This window comes from Mya arenaria, chromosome 10 (assembly GCF_026914265.1).
Source record: "Mya arenaria isolate MELC-2E11 chromosome 10, ASM2691426v1".
Taxonomy (NCBI): Eukaryota; Metazoa; Mollusca; class Bivalvia; order Myida; family Myidae; genus Mya; species Mya arenaria.
In genome coordinates, this window is record NC_069131.1 from 73,476,014 (window position 1) to 73,492,599 (window position 16,586).

Here is a 16,586-nt window from a genome sequence, read left to right on the forward strand (position 1 = left end):
TGCAGGTTGAGGACATGTCTGATGAGCTATTTTATACCATTCCGGTATGTCGCATCAATAACTAAAATATCAGACAAGATTTCAATATTTATTTTCTTATAAGTACAATACAATGCAAATACAAATAAAGTTGATTATAATTGAATTCAAACAATTTGTTTAACATAGATCATACATTTTTATTTTTATTATTATTTATTTTAGGTTACATTGCAACAGTAGAGCAGTAGATAACATCACATGAAATTACATGAAATTAGATGTAATTTGGTATAAAACATAGAAATTATATGTCTTGTATCTTATAATGTCCATAAGCATATGATTTAATTCCATCTTCTAATAAAAATATTTTGTCATCAAAACTAGATAATCCTACTTTGCTGATTGTTTCCAGATAAATTTTATGGTTATGACTTCTTAACGAATGCATTGTTGAGTGCATTTGAGAATTATTAAATAATACATGTTTATAATCATTAAGAGTCAATGATTTTTAACAGCCGCTTTTGATATCCCTTTTGCTCTTTTCTCATCTATATCATCACACTTAAATGCATACATTTTCGATCGCAAACCGCAATATTCACTAATACATTTCTCATTTGTTTCACTTTTCATTTTTCCCATTACTTTTTTGTTGAAGTCACTACTGTATATAAAAAATGATCTTTAGGGAAATCTGAAGTGTCAAACAAATGTGAATAGGCCAACATATCTTGGAAAATGTCCGGTGTTGTGCATGATACTAAAAATGAATCTGTGTCCGTTAATTCTAGCTCAACGTTGCTACCATACACATTTATTTCAAATGATTATAATAAAAATCGTACATGGTATATTTTGACAAATCACAATTTTTGGTAAGTAACTTTTCATCATGTTAATCTTTACTCTGAACTGCTCAATATATGTTTTTATGATGGTATCCGTCGTTATCTTAGATACCTGTGTTTTGGATTAGAGATATGAAAATGAGGCCGAAAAAATACACTTTTTACTTGCCGGTAGTTATTTTTGGTCAGTTTTACTTTAGGTTCCTAATTGTACATGAGCACTTGTAAGCGTCTGATTGAAGATGAATGAAATACCAAAAAGTAAAACCGCTATTCCAATAACTGTCTTAATATAAAGCTGTATACAGTCCAATGTTAGTGCTACGTTAGAGTTGAAAAGACTCCATTGTCTGTCCTGCGGTGTAGCTGTATAGATTCCAATGTCGATCGAACTTGGGAACAGTGAGATATAATTGTTTATTTCCTTGCAAAGTATTTATTTTATTTAAAATTGTCATCATTTGTCTTAATTATTATCTGAAATCTCAAAAAATGTGGATAAAGAAATTTTCATGTATTTCACGACATTTCAATGGGGGTGTATAGATTCCAGTGGTCAGACCGTGAGCGTGTATAGAATATAACGTCGACCGAGTTGGAGATACAGTTGCAGGTTGCGATAGTGAAGTACATAATTCTGTTTGTTTTCTAAAGTGGTGAGTAATTTTTCAATCTTTGCTCTGGGTGGAAGTTCCTCACTGTTGTGTAAATGTTTCAACACATGTTGAGCATAAGGAGATAATTTTTCCTTGGGTGTGAATTTACGTTCCGGAGCTAATGGGTAGTCGTTATGACTGTCATGTAAATGTTTTGGATATTCTAGATCTACTTCTAAAATATACCCCTTAGATCCATCCTCTGGTATTTTTTCAGGTTCAAAAGTATCAATTTCTTCCTTCTCTAAAAACTTAAAGAAGCCTGTTGGTAGTTGTTGTGACATACTGTAACCATAAAGATTATTGACATCATAATAAACTAGAAATGAGGTTTCTTTTGTAGGATCATAATCATTCAAATACTCATTGTTTGCTTTTTTGTATCTATTTGATATTTGACTAATACCACCTCGAATACCTTTTTCGATAAATAAAATTTAATCAATGTCTGTCATGAGCTCTAGAGTGACTTCAGTCATTTTCAACATTGCCTGCCAGCTCAATCCCGGACTGGTGTAAAAGTGACAAGGGTCTAAACCATAACACTTCAGTGACATATCACGAAATTTTTCAAAAACATCAGCTAATAACAATGTCTGTTTTTAGATAGAGATCATGGTATTCTCCAAGACTTTTTAGTTTAAATGTTTGATATACTTGCTTTGCATGTTCATAGTCTTCTTTTGATATATTTTCCTCAGTCAATGAAGAGTAAAAATTCTCTATTGCTGGAAGATCAGCATCTTCAAATTTATCCCAGTCAGTCATGAACTCGTAAGGATAAACCCCCTTTCTTAGCAGGAGGTTTCCATGATTTTTGATTTTTGAATGAAAGTGATGGAAAGACTGTGGGCCATTTTGAGCTATTAAAGTTATCTACAAGGGTCCCAAGAGATGAAGGGAGAAAACCCAAAGAGTCAATAAACCTAAGATTTCCAATACTAAAACTGATATACTTTTCAACTGACTGTGGGATGCACTTAATTTTATAATTTTTAAATGTACTAATGCTTTGACAAAGCAAGTGACCATCAAAATTTTTAAGATTGTGGAAGATGACTGGGATGAAACTGGGTTGTTTACATTGTAAATTACAATTCATATGTGCAGCTCCTATGTATTTCCCACTTGTGTGAACATGATGTCTTGCTTTCTTTTCCTTGTTACCAAATACTTTTTGACATAAACAACATGTGTTTGCTTGTTCGAACTGTTTTTCTTCACTTTCCTTTAAAACTAGGGGTTTGATATTTTGCATATGTTGCTGTATTTCATGACTTTCTCGTAAAAGACATTCTAACAATTTTTTGGGTGCATCTGGACCTCTGTAGATAACAGTATCTTTGGTTAATTTTGAATCAGTTGAAATAACTTTATATCCAAAGGAACAGGGTTCTAACAATTGATTTTTTGATGTTGAAGCTGTTTGGTTGTTAGTCTCTATTGGTTTATTTAATGTTTCAAAATCAGCCACAATAACATAAGGGACACGCAGTGTTTTTTCATAATCTTTAAATTCAAGAAAGCAGTCTGCTCCTGATGGAAGTTCAATTTTTTGAGCATCATGGACTTGACAGTATGAAAGGTGATCATCTAATAAACTTTGTTTACTAAATTCATGGAGGCAATATCGACAATACCATGACTAAGAAACCTGTTTATGTTTTTTATAAGCACATAATGTGAACTGTTTTCTGATTGCAAAAGCAATAAGTCAATATGATGGAGTCTGTTTTGGCAATTTGTAATGCGTAGTGGAAGAACATCATTGTCTTCAAAAGTAAACACATTTACAGACAAAAATGGGTTTTGCTTCTCAAATTGATTTATTTGATTCAATGACATTGGAAACAGCAGACCTTTTGTGTTTAATTCATTTTCAAATTGTTCATAATCACTCACCAGAGGGGAATCCAAGGGATGAAGAGATGCTAAACAACACCATAGAAAGCACTTTTGGTCAAGATTTCTTATGTTTAGTAAACTTTGATAGTTAATAAGAGGCTTTGGTAGCTCTACAAAACTAGATCCGGACACTGGAGAATATTTCACAGTGTGCACAGTTATACTTAATACTTGTTTGAGAACCCACCCAGAGCTTTCTCTTATGTACTTTTCAAAACTTTCAAACATTTTTTGAAATGCTTCATTTAAGTTGTTTTCATCAAATGTTATCAAATTTTAACTTCTATAACTCTTAGATCTAAAATGTGGAGTTGATGTATCGTCTCCATCTTTTGTGTGTTTCACTAGCTCAACCTGCACTGATAAATACCATTTAATAGGATACAATTGAAGTCTTTTTTCTAAAATATTTTGAATGTTTTTATTGGCATTGGCAAAAAATGCCAACAGATCATATTGTTCATGTTGATTTGGTTGTATGGTGAAATCTTGAATGTTTTCATTAATAGCATGTTCATAACTGCGGTCCACTGTTGCAGATGATGGTGTTCTTGCAGTGGAAGTTGGTGTAGATGATGGTGTTCTTGCAGTGGAAGTTGGTGTTGATGATGGTATTCTTGCAGTGGAAGTTGGTGTTGATGATGGTGTTCTTGCAGTCGAAGATGATGTAGATAATTGACTGTAGTTGTGTTCATTTTAAAGGTGCGGACTTGGAGAGAGCGGTGTTCTTGCAGTCGAAGATGGTGTAGATAGCTGACTGTAGCTGTGCTCGTTCTGAAGTTGTGAAGTGCTGAGAAGTCCTGTTGTATGATCTACATTGCTTGTTGAAGAGGAGCTTTGGGTGTCGCTGCTTGGAGGTATTTGATTATATGGAGTTATTTTTCCACCAGTTTGTTGATGTTTTCTAGACAAGTGTTTTTTAAGATAATCTTTTCTTTTAAATTTGTCTCCACAAACTTCACAATTGTAACAACTTTTGTGTGTGAGCCCATGAGATATCAAAGAAGTCTTGTTCTTAAAGTGTTTTCCACAAGTATCACACTCAAATATTTTTGAATCCAATTTTATCCTTTTTTGTCTCTGATATTCCTCATATTCATGCGCATATTTTGAAGTAAGGTAATCACTAAAACTTTGATCATCCATATTTGAAGGTTTATGTTATACTGATCCCACTTCAAGTCAGAAATGCTTTAAATATTCTACCTTTTCCCGCTTATACATTGTAAACGATCCACTTTTCTTGGGTTGTTTTTTTCCTAACAATAGCTTTTGTCTTTTTAAGCTCAGTTTTCATTTTTTTCTTTGGTGATTGTTCTGTCTTTATAGTTGTTCTTTTACGACCTTTTGTTTCTAATAAATCTTTTGTAGTAGGCCATGCTTTTTCAAAAACAATATTTGATCGTTTTACAAACTTTTTTTTCTTTGGATTTAAAAGTTGTCCTCCTTTTTGATGTGAAGTATCCTTAATATCTCTTGCATCATCGTTCAATTTATTATGTATTGATGATTGTTCCAATTTTTTATGATGGAACTGGTTATTGTTATCACTTTTTGTAAATTCCTTCCTCATATGTTCATATTTTGATTTTGAAATCAATACTAGTTCTTGAGCCATGACTCACAAGTTTGTATTAATAAAATAAATTGCTTAAAATTTTTTAGGAGGAGAGCTCTTCTCTTTTTTTTGTGAGAGCCCTTTTACCACAAACTTACGAATGACATTCCTATATCTTTTCAATGACTTTTTGATATTGTCGGAAATTTTTAGATTTCCAATGAGAATATTGTAAACCACTTCCACAATCACTCTCATTTGTGATTTTGTTAATGCTTTTCTCAGCATTTTTTGTTGATTTTCACTTGTGTTTAAGAGAAATTTTAAAAAATACTTTTCCTTTTCCATTTTTTCACTCATATTTTTCTTTTTCAGGTCGAAAGACAATCAACGTCTGAGAGGGAAATATGTTGGTGCGCAATTAATACAACTTGTTTGAATGTGGGCTTACATCAACAAGTAAGTAAGAGTATTTGTTTTGTGTTGCTTTTTTATAGGCATCCATAAAATATTTTAAATCACCTGGAAACATTTGACGAGCAAGTGTTTGAATCTGAAGTTGGTCTCTCTGGTTATTAAACAATACAAAGTAATGACTAATCAGACTAATAGTTCGGAAATACCTTCCTCCTGAAAACAGATTTTGTACCACAAAAAACACTGAAAAATTTTTGTGGTGACTATAAATCGTAAATAAGTTCACAATGTCAATACTTTCTGAAGCCTTTTGCACTAAATCATCATTGACTAAAATCTTAAATCCAGAGTCGTATGCCCAAAGATCCATATCTTCTTTAGATGGTTTACCTTCAAAGAATTCTATGTTTTGCACATGTGTTTTCATGCTGTCATATAATGGTTGATAAGTTGAATAACAGTATATAATTTTTTTTGGAGCATCATTAAACATGGAATTTGCACTCTTAAAAAGTTCAAAAAGAAAGGTAGATTTTCCGCTTCCACTCACTCCAGCTATAATGCAAGTAGCTGGGCTTTCAAATTTCACAACAGTGTTTGCCATGATGATAATACGAAGACTTCAGCAATATAAATGATCTTAAGATTGAAAAACAACAACACTTTTAATGTAGTTATTCATTTTTAGCTCACCTGTCACTTTGTGACAAGGTGAGCTTTTGTGATCGCCTTTTGTCCGGCGTAGTGCGTCGTGCGTAGTGCGTCGTGCGTCGTCCGTCAACAATTTACTTAAAAGACATCTCCTCCTTAACCGCTGGGCCAATATTAATAAAACTTCATAGGGATGTTCCTTGGGTGGTCTTCTATCAAAGTTGTTCAAAGAATTCAATTCCATGCAGAACTCTGGTTGCCATGGCAACCAAAAGGAAAAACTTTAAAAATCTTCTTCTCCCAAACCACAAGGCTTAGGCCGTTGATATATGGTAGGTAGGATCACCAATTGGTCCTCTACCAAGATTGTTCAAATTATGGCCCTTGGGTCAAAATTGGCCCCGCCCCGGGGGGTCATGGGTTTTCTCTATATGTTTATAGTGAAAACTTCAAAAATCTTCTCCTCTGAACTTACTTAGACTAGAGCTTAGATATTTGGCATGATTCATCGTCTAGTGGACCTTTACAAAGATTGTTCAAATTATGGCCTTGGGGTCGAAATTGGCCCCGCCCCGGGGGGTCATGGTTTTTTTCTATATGTTTATAGTGAAAACTTCAAAACCTTTTCCTCTGAACTTACTTGGCCTAGAGCTTAGATATTTGGCATGATTCATTGTCTAGTAGACCTCTACAAAGTTTGTTCAAATTATGGCCCTGGGGTCAAAATTGGCCCCGCCCTGGGGGGTCATGGGTATTCTCTATATGTTTATAGTTAAAACTTCAAAATTCTTCTCCTCTGAACTTACTTGGACTAAAGCTTAGATATTTGGCATGATTCATCGTCTAGTGGACCTTTACAAAGATTGTTCAAATTATGGCCTTGGGGTCAAAATTGGCCCTGCCCGGGGGGTCATGGGTATACTTGATATGTTTATAGTTAAAACTTCAAAAATCTTCTCTTCTTAAATTACGTGGACTAGAGCTTAGATATTTGGCATGATTTATCGTCTAGTAGACCTCTACAAAGACTGTTCAAATTATGGCCTTGGGGTCGAAATTGGCCCCGCCCCGGGGGGTCATGGGTATACTTGATATGTTTATAGTTAAAACTTCAAAAATCTTCTCCTCTTAACTTATGTTGGACTAGAGCTTAGATATTTGGCATGATTCATCGTCTAGTGGACCTCTACAAAGATTGTTCAAATTATGGCCCTGGGGTCAAAATTGGCCACACCCCGGGGCTGATGGGTTTTCTCTATATGTGTTATAGTGAAAACTTAAAAAATCTTCTCCGAACTCACAAAGACAAATAACGTCTTAATTTAAACTGGATAACATATTTAGTACACAACCAATTTTCAATATGGGCCACATACAACAATTAATAACAAATATACATATATAGATACACACGTAAAATCAAGTAGTGACAAGAGCTTAGATATTTGGCATGATATATCATCTAGTTGACTTGTACCAATATTGTTCAATCTTTGGCCCTGGGGTCAAAAAATGGCCCCACCCGGGCGGTCATGGGTTTCCTTATATATGTATATGATGAAAACTTAAAAAATCTTCTTCTCCGAAACAAAAAGGCGAAGGCCTTAGATATTTGATATGAAGCATCGTTTATTGGACCACTATTAAGATTGTTCAAACTTTAGCCCTGGGGTCAAAATTGGCCACGCCGCATGTTCATAGGCTTAGGTTTTCAATATTTGTATATAATAGAAGCATTAAAAAAAATTATCTCCGAATTCACAAGGACTGGAGCTATTTGGCATAATACATCATTAAGTGGACCTCTACCTTTATTGTCCAAACTTTGGCATTGGGGTAAAAAATGACCCAGACTTCTAAAAAACCTTAACTACTTTGAACCATCCAGATTTCTTATCAAACCAATGTGCAATATATGACAGGTGAGCGATTCAGGGCCATTTGGCCCTTTTGTTTATTAATGCTCTACATGATTGGTTAAAAACACATTGATTTTGTACACAGTTATTAAACATGCTACTGACATAATTATATACGCATAAATCATTACTATGAACATCATTGGAAAACATATTTACAATATCATAAAACAATACATCATTCAATCCATGAATCAAGAAAAATAAACAGTACATTCCACACACATCACTATACAAACGTTGTAATTGCTTTGAATTTGTTATAAGTGATGAAAAATTTGATGTGTATTGAGGGAAATAGTCATTAAAGTAGTTGACAGGCATTCCATAACTATCAAAATATTCTATGGTGGTAGAGTTTAAAAAGTAAAAGGCACACCAATGCCTCCCTATCTTTGTATGATCATCTGTATTTGCTATAAATACACATGGAATATTCATTTCTGTAGGAAGATCATTTGCTGCATAAACACCAAGTACAGACTTTCTTAGCAAAGGGAAACAATCTAAACAACACTGAATTTGGGATGTATTCATTCTGTAATTATGTCTCTTTGTGAATTGATTTGAAAAAAGGCAGGAGAGCTATTATGTACAATACAACTTGTTGTATCTGTCAATGATGTCTTAAACTGAACCTCTAAACGCACATTGCCTGTTTTAACAAGAGAAAGAAATGTGTTGTCATCCAAAAAGTTTGGTTCTAACTGAAACGAAAAAAGTGTTGATGATTTGGCAAAGTCCTCTCTATTTATATCCAGTCCTGAGTTTTTGCCCCACTGTCCATTTGTTATAAACATGTTTGTGTAGGCTCTCATAAAAGATTGCCCTTCATATGCATCAAAATTTAATTTTAATGGGCTACCCCACACTGGAACACCATCCACATATAAACATATGCTTTGAATGTTACAGTTTAAGAAATGAAATGGATTGGATTTATAATCACCAGATAAAGCCTTTGATTTTACAAATGCCACAACTACTTTGTTTGGTTTTTGTCCTTGAAACAAATTATCCCATGTAAACATTGTACTTCCAGCAGCAAGACTTTGCGATCGACACTCTACTCTGTCAAATGGATATTTAGCTGTGCTGTTTTTCAACAACTCTGCATGGGCTACAATAAGAGCTGGATTGACTCTTACCTTCTTTGCTAGTAAGTAAATGTCTATAATCTTTATTTTATAGTTGGGAGATGCATCCCCTGCTGATAAACAAAATGCTGGAGAGCTTCGGTATAATTTCAATTTGACATCAACTTGATTTAGTAAATAGCGTTTAATAGTAAATAAACTGTGATATATTGGTCCTTGAAGCTCCAGAATCTTGGAGCCTTTAATGTATCCTGATCTTAAAAAGAGACCATTATTACCAGCGCTGGCATCCGTAATAACTGCTCCAGTACTGTCATTATCATCTTTAATATATAATTGAGATAATAATTGCAAATGGCTAGCATCATGACCGCTGTGTAACAAAGTCTGAATCATTGCATTATATGGATTGTAATTTGAAGAAATTACAGCTTTGTTTTGTAATGAGACTTCAGTGGCTGAAAATAATGCTTGTAAGAATAAATTTACAGGTCCCACTTTAACACTTGTAATATCACTACCATCTGGATTTGTAACTTTTAATTTCACACATAATTGTGTTCCTCGAAGATCGAGATAGTCCGTTGAATTGTGTCCACTTATTTGGAACTCGATAGGAGTATCATCTGACACTTGTGATAAAGGTCGAATTTCTTGGTAATGCACATCACTGACAGCAACTTGTGTAGGTGGTAAATCAAATAATAATAGTTCATTTGGAACACCCTCAGAAAATCCATCTTGTAAAAAGTATGACATTTTTAATAAGTGAATATGTCCTGGACTGGTCTTGAAGTTTTTCTGTTCACTTTTGTAGCACCGTTTTTAAAGTTTTTTTCTGTAGTTTTTGATGTCTTTTTCAAGGATTTTGGTGTTTTTTTCAATCCTTTTATAACGTTTATTTTGGTGGTATTTTGATCTATTTTCGCTGTCTTTCTATGTTGTTTAACCTTTTTATAAGCCCGAAGGGTCGTATTATGTTATGGCCTCCATCGTCTGTCTGTCCGTCTGTCCGTCCGTTAGCAATTCCGTGTCCGGGCCATAACTTGGTAACTAATAAAGCGATTTTCAAATAACTTTATACAAATCATCACTACATTAAAAGGATGTGTCGCGCGCAATTTCCAGGTCCATACCTCAAAGACTAGAATCACCATAGGGGGGGGGGGCGTTAGCAATTCTGTTTCCGGGCCACATCTTTGTTACTCGTCCGTTAGCAATTCTGTGTCCGGGCCATAGCTTGGTAACTAATAAAGCGATTTTCAAATAACTTAATACAAATCATCACTACATTAAAAGGATGTGTCGCGCGCAATTTCCAGGTCCATACCTCAAAGACTAGAATCACCATAGGGGGGGGGGGGGCGTTAGCAATTCTGTTTCCGGGCCACATCTTTGTTACTCGTCCGTTAGCAATTCTGTGTCCGGGCCATAGCTTGGTAACTAATAAAGCGATTTTCAAATAATTTTATACAAATCATCACTACATTAAAAGGATGTGTCGCGCGTAATTTCCAGGTCCATACCTCAAAGACTAGAATCACCATTGGGGTGCGTTAGCAAATCCGTGTCCGGGCCACAACTTGGTCACTAATAAAGTCATTTTCAAATAACCTTATACAAAGCATCATTACATTAAAAGGATGCGTCGCGGGCAATTTCCAGGTCCATACCTCAAAGACTAGAATCACACTGGGGGGGCGTTAGCAACTCTGTGTCCGGGCCACATCTTTGTTACTAATAAAGTGATTTTCAAATAACTTTATACAAATCATCACTACATTAAAAGGATGTGTCACATGCAATTTCCAGGTCCATACCTCAAAGTCTAGAATCACCATGGGGGGGGGACGTTAGCAATTCCATGTCCAGGCCATAACTCAAAGACTAGAATCACCAGGGGGGGGGGGGGTTAGCAATTCTGTGTCCGGGCCACATCTTTGTAACTCGTCCGTTAGCAATTCCGTGTCCGGGCCATAACTTGGTAACTAATAAAGCGATTTTCAAATAACTTTATACAAATCATCACTACATTAAAAGGATGTGTCGCGCGCAATTTCCAGGTCCATACCTCAAAGACTAGAATCACAATGGGGGGGCTTTAGCAATTCTGTGTCTGGGCCACATCTTTGTTACTCGTCCGTTAGCAATTCCGTGTCCGGGCCATAACTCGGTAACTAATAAAGCGATTTTCAAATAACTTTATACAAATAATCACTACATTAAAAGGACCTCAAGCCGAATCTTCTTCGGGCGTATAATGCTCCGTTTCGCGGTGCTCTTGTTGATTGAACCCTTAACGTGTGACTGATTGGATGATGTATGCGAAAAAGATGATACTTCAGGTGTTTTTATACCTTCTTGTCTCAGTTGGCTTTTCGCTTGATTTACAATTTGCTGTGTGGGGGAAGTCACGTTCAATGTCAAGTCACTGCTCTCTGCGGAAGCCTTATGAGGTATGGCAAAGCCTTTCCCAACCAGTGATTTATTTTGTTTAAAGTAATTAATCCATTTTTCTGGGTTTGGTACATACAACTTAGAGCGATTCATAATTAGGGTAAAATGAGTAACGTTTGAAGTGAAGTGTGAGGTAGACCGGTGAAACAACAAATGTTGCAAAATTGTTGTCGACTGTCTTTATATCAAATTCCATTTCCCAAGACTCTGTTTTATTTAATGGTAAATAAAATGGAGTATCAAACACATAACTCCATTTTTTATCGTAATTTTTTTCCACTCTTCTCAGTAGTGGGTGTTCACTGCCATTTACAATGCTTTCTTTAGATATATATTCGAATAAATAAATATGGTGTCAGTTAAATCCTTCTTTTTAACTTTATAGTCTGTTTGTAAACAGATTTCTTTTAAAGCTACTTTCCAATATCCATCAAAATGAAGTGGTAACTTCAACTGCACTTTAAAGCTATACGGTTTATTATCAATAAAAATATCATTGTCTCTCACAAACACATAACGTTCCATTATTATTGTTCGTGAACTTGATCTGCATCAATCCAGCTATCAAATGATTTTGGAAATCCTTCCCATCGAACAAAATACTCTTAATTTCCCTTTGACTTTTCTCTTTTTTAAAACTTTATCAACATACCAAAGACTGTCTGCATCTTTATCAACAGGAATTATTTCATTTTGATTCACATAACCTGATATTGGTTCTTTATTCAAGTCTATGATCTTATACAATGGAAAACCTTGTTTGAAAATCTTGCTCTTTATTTTAAAAACTTCTGTAGTATATTGTTGTTGATAAGCTCTTCTAAAGGGATGTTTCGTGTAACTTAATCTAACCAAATCACCAATTTTATATTTAAAGCGAGGAGGCGTTTTGGGGATTTTTTTAGGTTTTAGATACATTTTACTCCAAAGTTGTATCTCGTTTTTCTTTGTAACATCACTTGGTGCTTATCCATCCAAACTCCGATGAGGGGAATTATTGTAACTATTTACAATATCTTGAAGGTGATCTATATATCTATAATTTCGCTGATATCTTAAAATTCTAAATATCATACCACGAAGGGTACGAATGACTCGCTCTGCATAGTTTGCTTTAGCGGTGCTTTGTGTATTAAACAAGTAAACTCTCTTCTTTTGCATAAACGCTTTTAATTCACGATTGATAAATTCAGAACCTTGGTCCGTTCTTAACTTTTTAAACTTATGAACAATAAGAATAGGGTCGAACGGATAGAAAACGTGAAAATATATCTATAACAATGAGTAGGTATTTAACTCCATCATTGTATTTAGCAATGTTATCAACTGCCATTAAATCCATATCACCCTGATCGTTCATACCCGCCACTTCAACACCTGGTCTTTTATATTTATGTCTCGCCTGACGTTGAATGGCATACGAATCTTGATTGTTGAGCCATTTCTGTATGAAATAAGTAGTAAATACTCTTGGATAGTTTTGGTTTAATATCCTGTGTAACTTTTTTGCACCCAAAAAGCTGCCTGCGTTTTTAGAATCGAAATAATATTGTGATAGGATATGTTCCTTCTGCGTTTTATCCATGATTAAACATGATCATTGTTGTAAGTGGTTTATATTATGGGGCACATGGGTTGTTAATTAAACTAAAGCAAGGAAATGAGAACATGTATAGATATAAATACACATTTATTTGAAACTAAACATGTATAAAATAAGTCAGCATATGATCACACACGCATATACATACAATGACATACATGTACATCAAGTGAATTAAATATTTATTTGAAACATGCAAAAAGGAAATTCGTAAAGTAATAAATATAACAAGTCATTTAACGCCACACAATGCCAGAGTTCTTAATTTCTCATGAATTCTTCTTTTGAAGAAAAAATGCAGTAAAACACATACAACATTGCATAATATGTCCATTTTGTTGTGTTGTGAATATTCTTTTGCTCAACGTGATGGACGAAACAGTCGATCTTCAATGCGATTGATTGTCAACACCATTTTTTTCATTTTTTCACACCACCGCTCGGTTTTCATTATCTGCAGATAGTCATTGCTCTCTAGCAAATGTTTGTGTAAATCAATCATTTCAGAGGGAATGTTTGAAATGTACACAATTTCTTCCCAACTTTGTAGGATATTTTTTTCATTAACTGCGTTTAGCATGTCACTAAAGTAACGTTCTATTTTATGTTCATCATCATCAGGGTCTGTATCCATGATACAATCGTGATCTTTTTGAGATGGGAGATCCATCTGGCAACCATAGCAAAGTTGTCTAGTCACCATACCCATAACCTCACACAGTGCCTTCGCATATACAAAGTCAAAGTACGAATTCATTAGCGCGACACTTGTAGAAACTGGAGTATAAATCTCTGTAGTGTCCGTAACATTCGTTTTGGAGTCACAATGCTCATTTTCATAAATAACTTGAGATAGTTCACTGCAATCCATGTTAAGTTTTTCAGCTGCGATATGATCACATTAAATGTCGATGAAACACTGAATGTTTGTGCTATGTTGTATGTCTTTTATAGTTACATATGGTAACGGAAAAATTAAAACGGAAAAATTCAAATTTGAATTTTCAGATCATCCGGGGATATCGCCATATTTAAAACCCGCCAGAGGTTCTATCCACGTCCATGGTGCTCGGGATGAGTTATTGGAGGACGAAGATCGGGTGTCCTTATGATTCCATGAAATGTCTTTTTTATGATGTCCAATTATGTTCAAAAATAAACAACTTGGAGAATGTGTTCTATGTTCTAACAACGACTCGTCTCCTTTCTGCCACTGATGTAATCGCAAACCGCAAGAAAAACACTCTACTGTGTCATTTCTGCCAGTATAATAAAATCCTGCTGCAGATAATTGGAACTTGTTTGGTTCTATTTGAGGTGACCACATGTCGAACGTTTAAAGTCTGTCTTGATAAAATAGCATGCTTGGAGAACTATATTCAAACTCTAATAGTTTTGAAGTTGTCATTTCGACTGTCCGTGTAAGAATGAAGCCAACAACTGAACACTTTCCTTCATATCACAGAGAGTTTCAAAAATATCAAATGGTAATTGAAAACTTTGGTGACCCTTTTTATGCCCCCGAAGGTGGGCATATTAAAATCGCACCGTCCGTCCGTCCGTCCGTCCGGCTCTGTAACTTTCCCTTGTATGGACAGATTTTAAAATAACTTGCCACATGTGTTCCACATACCAAGACGACGTGTGGCATGCAAGACTCGTGTCCCTACCTCAAAGGTCAAGGTCACACTTAGTGTTTATTCACAATGGAGTGCTGCATATAAGGACATAGAGTATAGGTTGTCGTGTCCGGGCTGTAACTTTCCCTTGTATGGACAGATTTTAAAATAACTTGCCACATGTGTTCCACATACCAAGACGACGTGTCGCGTACAAGACCCGTGTCCCTACCTCAAAGGTCAAGGTCACACTTAGTGTTTATTCGCAATGGAGTGCTGCATACAAGGACATAGGGTATAGGTTGTCGTGTCCGGGCTGTAACTTTCTCTTGTATGGACTGATTTTAAAATAACTTGCTACATGTGTTCCACATACGAAGACGACGTGTCGTGTGCAAGACCCATGTCCCTACCTCTAAGGTGAAAGATACACTTAGTGTTTATTCACAAGGGAATTCTGAATATAAGGACATAGCAGTGTAGGTTGTCAAGTAAGGGTGGTATTTTTTTATGTTCAGAGGCAATTTAAAATAACTTGCCATATGTATTTGACACGTAAAGGCAAGATCAACTTTTCATGTACTGACCTTGTTCGTAGGTCAATGTCACATTCGGGGGCATTCGTCACATACTGTGACAGCTCTTGTTAAATATTATTTTAATTCGTCGCTGTCTCTCTTTCACAACTATGACAAATTTGTCACCAAGTGTGCATGTAATTTCCCTTCTTATTGGTGACCAAGAGACATTTTCAAAACCAAAACCTCTCAAATATGTCTGCAACTGGTTAGAAAAACGTATCTGAGCTTGAGCCATTTTTGTATTTTTTAAACACTTTAGACAACTGTTAAAGCACAGACTTACAATATCCAATTTGTTCGGTTTGTTATATACCACTATTGACAATCCAAAAAAATATGTCTTGGACGTTGATTATTCTCGTACTATGGGCTCGTCTTTAAGTCCTGTATATACGGTTAAAAAGGGAATGAATTTACATCTATCCGGATATTCTTCAATCTCTTGATGGCTATTGTACTGATCAACTATGGTTTGAAAATTGGTACTTCTTAATAAATCTGTCATATGTCTATGACTATCTCGCAACCATTCGTATATGGAAATTGCTTCAAAATCGGTGATCCAAGGTAGCATAGTTCCATTCTCATCCCAAAAGGAATCAAACATTCTCCTGTTTGAGTCATATGGTGTCAAATTATAACTCATATTAGCCGGTAAAACAATGGCTGCCAACTTCAATCGCAAAAAGATTAATACTGATAATCAATGGAGACCCAGTTAAACAATGACCCTTTGTCTTGGATTTCAAACAATGGTTAAACATAACCGCTAAGAGCGGGAAATCTCCAAATATGACCGCTAACGCGCGAAATTGCTAAATATGGCCGCTAACGCGGGAAACCGTCAAATATGGCCGCGAGAGTTCCATGGCCGTTAACGCGGGAAATCGCCAAACATGGCCGCTAACGCGGGAAATCGCCAAAGATGGCCGCGAGAGTCCCCTTTTTATCCTACTTGTTTTCACTATCCAACTCAAGCAGGCTGGTGAACGAATCTCAAGCGTTATGAAATCAGCATGTATGTTTGAAATAACTGGCTCACTCACTCACTCACTCACTCACTCACTCACTCACTCACTCACTCACTCACTCACTCACTCACTCACTCACTCACTCACTCACTCACTCACTCACTCACTCACTCACTCACTCACTCACTCACTCACTCACTCACTCACTCACTCACTCACTCACTCATTCACCCAAAGTTGGCAGTTGAAGAGGCCGTCCCGGCCATATTTACGTACGGAATACGGGTTGTGAAACCGGAGTTCACAATATCACAGG

The 16,586-nt window shown here is 35.6% G+C and overlaps 1 long non-coding RNA gene across 3 annotated transcripts; it reads left to right on the forward strand.

The window, feature by feature from the left end:
* Positions 1-1,424: 1,424 nt before the first annotated feature.
* On the forward strand, positions 1,425-14,262 carry LOC128205341 (uncharacterized). Of its 3 annotated transcripts, none has more exons than XR_008256219.1 (6): positions 1,425-1,492; positions 4,100-4,254; positions 5,331-5,414; positions 8,985-9,105; positions 11,410-11,495; positions 14,108-14,262. It is a non-coding gene; the product is annotated as an uncharacterized LOC128205341 (long non-coding RNA). The 3 variants fall into 3 exon arrangements; XR_008256220.1 differs by lacking the exon at positions 14,108-14,262 and adding an exon at positions 13,721-13,912 and having other exon boundaries at positions 8,985-9,101; XR_008256218.1 differs by lacking the exon at positions 11,410-11,495 and having other exon boundaries at positions 8,985-9,101.
* The last annotated feature ends 2,324 nt before the right edge of the window (positions 14,263-16,586 follow it).